Raw genomic sequence first — 8650 nt, 5'->3', positions numbered from 1 at the left:
AGATATGGCTCAAGTGAGCAAAGTGAAAATGGAATTAAAATAAACAAGTTAAATGGTATGAATAATGGCAAATGATAAAGACTTGAATTTTAAAGTGCATAAAGTAAATGACTTGAATTTAAAAGTTAGTCAAATTTTAGTTGATTAGAAGTTAGTATTGCTTTTGCTTTTTAATTGTTTAAGTCATTCTTTGGAGAACACTCAATCCTCTATTCACAAGCATGGATCCTTGAACCAAGACATCTTCCAAAAGAAGGAAAAAAGGCCATGGTTCCACACAATACCATGAAAGGGGGGAGACTTACAATCTCACTTACTATAATGCTATGCTTTTGGGTCAAAATTTAGCGATATTTTAAGCAATTGTAATTGGACTTATGTAGAAGTCACAACTATTTGAGGTCGGGCAATATAAATTTTAATGTTAATGCATGTTAGAGATATGGTATTATGAACCATATTCCTAAAATATACCACACTTAAAAGAAAATGGCAAAATGGGTGGACCTAATCTCATCCATGCTTATATTGGTTTATGAACCAATTAACCTTAGGATATAGAGATATCATAGGTTAATGAAATGTATGGGATAGAAAGGGATTGAAGATGAAGAGAGAGGGGAAATGAAATTAACTCAAATTGGTCATGGGAGGACTTTTATCAAATTAAAATCATTCATTCATTTTGGGAGATGAAATATACAATAAAGTCAAATCAACAAGTCAACAAAAATAGCTCAACACAATTTATTCACAATTAAACAAATAAAAATCAATTAAAATGCATTAAATGAAAATATGGTTGATCAAAAACCGAAAACCTCTTCAAAACACCAAATAAATGGCCAAGAGATTTATCATAGGTCAAACAAGGTTAAAGGACCTTGGAGAAAAAATGTCATAATTTTTGGAAACTTAAAAGTATTTTTAAACAATTAAAAATATGCCTAAAAACAATTAAATCATGAAAAATATTAATATTGATCCAAAAAATAATTTTAATTCAGAAAATGAAAGAGAACAATATTTGATTATTTTTGGTGAAAGTCCCATATTTTTTGGATCAATATTAAAATTAATATAAATTAATGAAAATAAGTCTATTAAAATGAAAAATCAGAAATTACAAAAAAACATGGACCACTTGATCTCCCTCATTAATTGAGGTGGCAGATCAAGTGGATCTTAGCGCGCGTTCCACCTTACAGCAAGTCAAATGTTCTACACGTGTGGTAATCACTTTGAACGCCCCAGATTAAAACAAATTAGAAGGATCATGTGGTTCAGAAGCGTGCCAACGCACCACCGGAGCCAGAGCTCCGGTCTTTCTTCTCCGGTGGACCTCACCGGACTGGTCCACCTTCAATCATCACCAATATAAAAAAGGAGGACATGAATTTAAAGTAAAAAAGCTCAGGAGCTCGAATATGGCCTCAATTTCACCTAACTCCAAGTATATAGAAAGATACAAGGAGTTGAATTTTGAGGATCATGATCTGAGTTGCTTCGATTTGACCTCTAAGCAACTCAATCTTGTTGCCTATATTGGTAGGACTTCAGACAACAAAAAATCAACAAGAATAATGGAGAACTGAGTGAGAATCGAAGAGATGAAAAATTCTAAAAATCACCTTCAATGTAGGTTCAGATGGACATGATCTTACTCTCAATTGTGTTTGGCCTTGCTTCAGATGCTTGATGGAGTGGAATTGGATCAATAAAAGTGATGGACTCTTGGAGTTTCAATCTCAAAACAGTTGAGAGATTCAAACTCGATTTTCAATAAAAATCACCAAGATTATCCTTTTAATGTGAGGGTTTATGGTTGCTGAACCAAAGCTTGCGTGCCAGGGTCCATAATTCTGAGCATGAGTTCTATTTATAGGCCAAGTGATTGATAATTGCACACTTCTTTCAAAATTCCAAAAATAACAATATCCTTTGCATGGATGCATGGGTGTGTGATATACCAATGTAATGGTGCATTTAGGTCCAAAAATGAGTGTAAGAAATGCTGAAGTCATGTGGAAAGGTCATGCATTCGTGTATGGAAAGTGGAACTTCAAATCTTCCAAATGGTCCTTCAACTTTAAGCCATGCACAAGTCATTTATTCTTTGTCCAAATGGGACGAATTTGGACTTTTTGGAAAGATTAGATAAAGAGGAACAATTTTCATGTTGAACACTTTTTTATTTGAAGCTTTGATCATGATGAATTTTGAGTCAAAAGTTTGGAAAATCAAACATCTCAAAAAAAATTCCAAGTATCAAGCCATATGTTCACTTCTTCCACCTTGAGTAACGTTTTCTATGGACTTCAAATGAGAAATGTTCCTTCATCAAAATTGTAGCTCTCTCAATGTCCTTAAAATTGGTAACAAATTTCACCTCATTTAGATTTAACATGAAGGAGTTCTGCATTTTAGAAGTTGAGAAAAATCACTTGTTCAATGGTATTGGCCCAAAATGACCTATAATGTTTCCTCATATCACATGCATTTAAAATTTGAAATTACACTTCCTCCAAACATAAAAGTTGAAGTAAACGTCTTGAATTCAACCATGAAACTTGAATAACTTTCATATCATAAAAAATGAGAAAGTTATGGTCTTGTGAAGTTGACCTCTAAATTAGGGTTTAGACAAAATGACCTATAATCATTCACCATAAAAAATGACTTTTCAAGTAAAACTAGCTCTTGACCTCAACATGAAAGTTGTTTGGAATGTCATTTCGAGTAAAGTTTCTCTTAGAATAATTTTAATATGACAAAAATTGTAGGAGATAGGGTCTAGGGAACCCCAGTTTAGACCAGTTGAATTCCTCTAGTCAACCACCATGAACCATCTAGCTAGCTTGATATTATCTTGACTTTTGGGAATCATGGAGGATCATATATGCATAAGATGATGAAATTTGAAGTATACCTTGAAATATTTGATCAATTATTGAAGAAACTTGTTGAAGAAGTCACATAAGATACCCATATGAATTAGGGTTTCCAAGGCAAACTAATTCCAAACTCTTGATGATTTCTTGATCAAAATGACATGTGAAGATCATGGGGATTCATATATGATACTTAGAGCCATAGTAAACCAGTTATTAATTAAGCTCCTTACAATGAGGGTCTTAAACCCTATATGTGAGCTTGATATAACATAAATGAGAATGTGCACTACCTACAAAAGAGTTAAGCTATATAAGGACATATTTTTGGTATTTTGGTTAGTAAATAAATAAAAATGAAGTATGATACAATCAAATGGTGTTTGGTGATCTCTCCCAATGCAAACCCAATGAATGAGGGGTAAGGAGGATGCCAATGTGTGACCCAAATACTAGTGCATATGATGAGAATAACATGAGGGATCTTAGGGTCAAAATTAGGATCTTACAGCCTCCTCTGCCTTTGTTGTCATTCCAGCTTCCTTTGTCTTTCCTTTCTTTTTCTGATTGCGCCTTCAAAGCCATATCACTTTTCGACTTTCCTGCAGCTCTTTCAGCCATTCTTTGTTCATGAGATTCAAGTGCCCCTTGAAGCTCTTCCTTTGTCAGTTTTGACAAATCCTTCAACTCTTCTATGGCTACTACCACGTGGTCAAACTTTGGAGCCAACGACCTTAAGATTTTCCCAACAACAGATGTTGATGTCAACACTTCTCCACATACCTTGATTTGATTCATCAATTTCGTAACCTTGATGAAGAAATCAATTATGCTTTCATTGTCTTCCATCTGAAGTAATTCATACATTCTTTTATGAGTTTGTAACCCCACCTCTTTCACCTTCTCCGCGCCTCCAAACAACTTCTCTAGAATTTCCCATGCTTCTTTCGCTGACTCTGCATCACTAACATTTTCAAAGTTATCTGCATCAACACATTACAAATAGAGCTTTATAATCTTTCTTCTTCAATTCTTTATGTGCATCCTTTTCTTGATCTGTTGCGTCTTTTACAAGCGTTGTTACTCATTCCTTCCCAAGATCCCAAAGATCTTGATAACAGAACACAACATTTATCTGCTTGTACCAATTCTCATAATTGTTGTTCTTGAGAATCAGAAGATTTCCTGGAAAATACCCGTTTGGATGATTCATTGACATCATGATTTTCTTCTCACAAACCGTTTAAACTGAATCTCTCGATACCAGATATTTGAAATCCACCACAATCTATGGAGAATTTCAATAAATCTTGATGAATAAGATTGTTATCACTCGCACAATAACAATGAAAAATAGAAGAATAATGGAGAAAGAAAGAAAGTAAAAAACAATGAAGGAGAAGAGCAATAAAATTCTGTAGAGTTTTTCTCTGCCCACAAACTGTGGAAAACTTCTTATTCACTTTGCAACTGCAAAATACTATGAATACAATGTTATGAATGCTCTATTCACTTCATTACAAGAATAATAGTTACTCCCTCTATTTATAGATTTAGGTTAACTTGAATCACAAGTCAAAGCCCAAAATCATAAAAGCCCAAAATAGCTAACACTATTAAAATAGGCCTATGTTGAAATCATGTGTGAAACAACATGCTTCGACACATTGACACAACTCAACACACTAGATGATTCGACACTTCCTTACTTCTGTCGAGCAACCTGCTTCGACACAAGGAATTCAACTTAACATACATCTCATCAAAATCTTTGAATTTATCATATTATACTTTTATTTTAGAAATAAAAGTGTTATTTGGCAGGATACATGTTTTTCATTAGTTGATAATATAAAAAATATTTTACGCTGTTAATATATATATATATATATATATATATATATATATATATATATATATATATATATATATATATATATATATATATATATATATATATATATATATATTCTCGTGTAACACAAAGAACTAGTTTTTTGACTACTTAGAAATTTGCATGCATTCGTGAGGCAAAGATAATTTAACATATTACTAAGATGACAAGTATGTAGATGATGATTGTAATTTTCGTAATCATCCGTAACTACTACATAACTGACAAGAGCTTGTCCCTAATTGGTATTTGGACGTCTTCAATTAGCAATATTAAAAAGGACAATGGCTTAAGTTGTCGGCATTAAGATTCTTATAAGCACGACTTCGAGATATTATTTTTAACTTGTTTTTCATCGATGTTACTTAATTCGAAAAGTATTACATCAATAGAAAAGTATCACATCAATAGTAAGAGTTTTCCTTTATGCATGCTTTTCTTGACACAATGACACCGAAACATATTTTACTTTTGCATAAATAGGATGAATAATATTCTTTTTATAATTTTTAAAAATAAAACAATTTACATAAAATTATTATTTTTCAAAATTATTTTATAATATAAATATAAAATAATATTATTAATTAATTCTATTAACCACAAAAATATAATTATTGATTATTTATTTTACTTATAATTTATTAATTATTCATTTTTATTAACTAATAAAATACATAATATTAACAATTTTCATGTATTAAAATATGAAATATTTCAAATAATTTTTACACTCTATTAACCAACTCTATTTTACTAATTAAGATTTTTTTATGCTTAACAATTTGTTAATTAAATTATGAACTGTATTAACTAAGTTTATATGTATTATCAACCAAAAAATGTATCGTGTAAGATTTTATTTTTCTATATTATGGTATTCAATAACCAAATTATTACACACTACTATAAATAATATATTTGATGACAAAACTTTCGTCTCAATTATTAAAAAATCGAGGTAAAATGACCTGGAACGCGTCATTTTTTATTTTAAAAAAACTTAATCTTTTACCTCGGTTTTTCCAAAAACTGACATAACAAGTTGCTTAGGGTTTGAGCTTTGATTCCCAACGGTTGCAATTTAATGTTTTATTTAGAACAAAAAAGGCGCCTTTATTTTTTATAGTTTATACGTCGGATATGTTGCCTTGGTTTTTAAGAAAATCGAGATAAAAACTCTTTAAACAATTTTTTATTCCTTCAAATTTAATGTTAAGCCTCATTCACTTTGTGCGTCCTAGCTAGCGAAGAAAACCGAAACACTATTCTTCTCCAGTGAACAAAACTGGAACACCATTATTCTCTAAGGAGGAAAGAAGCTTGAACCTCAAACCAATATTTTTATTTGAGTCTCTCATCATATTTCTGGTATGTACAAATTCTCCATTATTGTTGTTGTTGTTGATGTTGTTGTTTGTGGTTCCTTCGTCTTCGTCGTCGTCGTCGTTGTTGTTGTTGGTATTGTAGTCGTCGTCGTTGTTGTTGTTGTTATTATGGTTTTTGAGACTTATATGGTTCATTTTTGTTGGTTGTGTATTATTTTTATTTTATTTTTCAGAAGTTGTATGTGATTATGGATCATAGTTGGATGAAAGTTAATGGATTAAATAAAGAGTATGAGAATGGAGTGATTCACTTTCTTGAATTCGCGGAGAAAAAAAACCTTCTTAACGATAATTAGATTTTTTAGTGTCCTTGTAAAATTTGCCGAAATATGCAAAAACATCCAAGTGTTGTTATATTCAATCACTTAGTTTATGATAGAGTTATTCAAAATTACACGAAATGGGCATGACATGGTGATGTGACAAAAAAAAGAGCTTTGTCACATATAGTTGAAGATGATGATGAATTATGAATGATACTCTATAACATATGATTTATGATATTTGAGTAGATGCTTTCAAGAAAGCTAATATGGTAGATATTTTGCAAAGAGCCATAGAAGAGTCTTTCTATCCGATATGCAGAAGTTTTTCAAGATTGTCAGTTGTGATAAGAATATTTAATCTTAAGGCAGGAAGTGGGTCGACGGATAGAAGTTTCACTGAATTGCTTGAATAGTTGAAAGTAATGCTTCTAGAAGATAACAAGTTGTCGAATCATAGTTATATGTCCAAGAAGATATTATGTCCAATGGGTTTAGAGTATGTCAAAATACATGAATATTGTAATGATTGCATATTATATAGGAAAAAGTATAAAAACATGAAGGAATGCCTGAGATGTGGGGAGTCACGCTACAAGAAGAAGGAAAATGGTGTTGAAGACAATGATAATGTAACTAGAAATGGTGTTCCTTCCAATGTGATGTGGTACCTATCGATAATTCAAAGGTTCAAGAATTTTTCTGCTAATGTAAATTAGACAAAGAATACTAGATGACATGCAAATGAAAGAGTGTGTGATGGAAAAATTTGCCAGGTAGCTGATTCATTGCAATGGAAGAAAATTGATTCCTTGTTTCCATATTTTTCCCTTGATCCGAGGAACCTTAGGCTTGGACGTGTCACCAAGGAAATGAACTTTTTTGGTACATTGAGTACTAACCATACGTCATGGTTTGTTCTTCTCATAATTTATAACCCTTCTCTATGGTTGTGTATGAAGCGCAAATATATGATTTTATCAATAATGATTTCGGGTTCAAAATAAACAGGGAACAACATAGATATTTATTTAGCTCCATCGATTAAAGATTTATGACTTTTATGGACGGAAGGCGTTGATGCTGATGATGCGTATACTATGATAACTTTAAGCTGTGTGCCATGTTGTTCTGCATAATCAATGACTTTCTTACATATGGTTATTTGTCTAGGTATAACTTCAAGAGATATAAAGCGTGTCCTATTTGTGAATTTTGTTCATGCCACCACCAATTTCAAAATGGAAAAAAGACGGTTTATCTTGGGCATCGAAAATGTTTAAGACTAAATCATTCATACCATAGATTGCGGAAGGCTTTTAATGGATATCAGGAGTTTGATATTGCTCCAAATCCCTTAACAGAAGTTTAAGACCAAAACATTTGGGTTAAGATTTGGGTTAAACATTTGCACTGAAAGCTATAGGTATGAAATGTTGAAAAAACGTCTCCAAACAAAATCCCGTGGGGGGATTAAATTGTGATAAACGATTGATTTTAGATTGGTTGATTTTAAGAAGAAGGTATAAGCAGTTATTAAGAAGATAAAAGTATTAGAATATATAAAATAAAGAGATTGATATTTGAGATACCAGAAATAAAATTACCTTAGTTCGATCTTAACCCATGTAGCCTATTCTAGACTCTAAGAGTTTTCTCTTGAGATTTCTACTATCAACACCTTGAGCTTTTACACAGGTTGAGCCCAACAACCTAAAACAAAGTTTTTACATGTTTATGAGGAAATATTCAAGTCTATTACAATATCACAAGAGGATTAAGCTATTGAATAGACAAATTCACCACAGTAACAGAAAAACACAACTCTAGGATGATGATTCTCACTCTCTCTACACTAAGGTAATTTATAATGAATAAAACTAATTAGAGAATGAGAATGAGTGAAATAAGAGAGTGGATAGTTGGAAAATAATTTATTTGTAAGTCCTAAAATCACTCATTTATAAATGAAAAAATTAGCTCAAAAAGGTAAAAGTCCATGGGCACGGATGGTGCCTAATCGATTGGAAATGGGAAGCTAATCAATCAGACTAAGTTAGAAAAAGAGACACTAATCTTCTACGTATCTTAATTGACCAAAGGGATTCCAGATCAATTGTGAGTCAAACTCGCTCCTTAATCGATTAGATGAAATATCTAATCAATTAAACAATGATTATTACTTTCCTAATTGGTCACTAGAAAATTTTAACA

The sequence above is a fragment of the Lathyrus oleraceus genome, chromosome 1 (assembly GCF_024323335.1).
Source record: "Lathyrus oleraceus cultivar Zhongwan6 chromosome 1, CAAS_Psat_ZW6_1.0, whole genome shotgun sequence".
NCBI classification, from domain to species: domain Eukaryota; kingdom Viridiplantae; phylum Streptophyta; class Magnoliopsida; order Fabales; family Fabaceae; genus Lathyrus; species Lathyrus oleraceus.
This window is presented reverse-complemented; position numbering follows the sequence as displayed.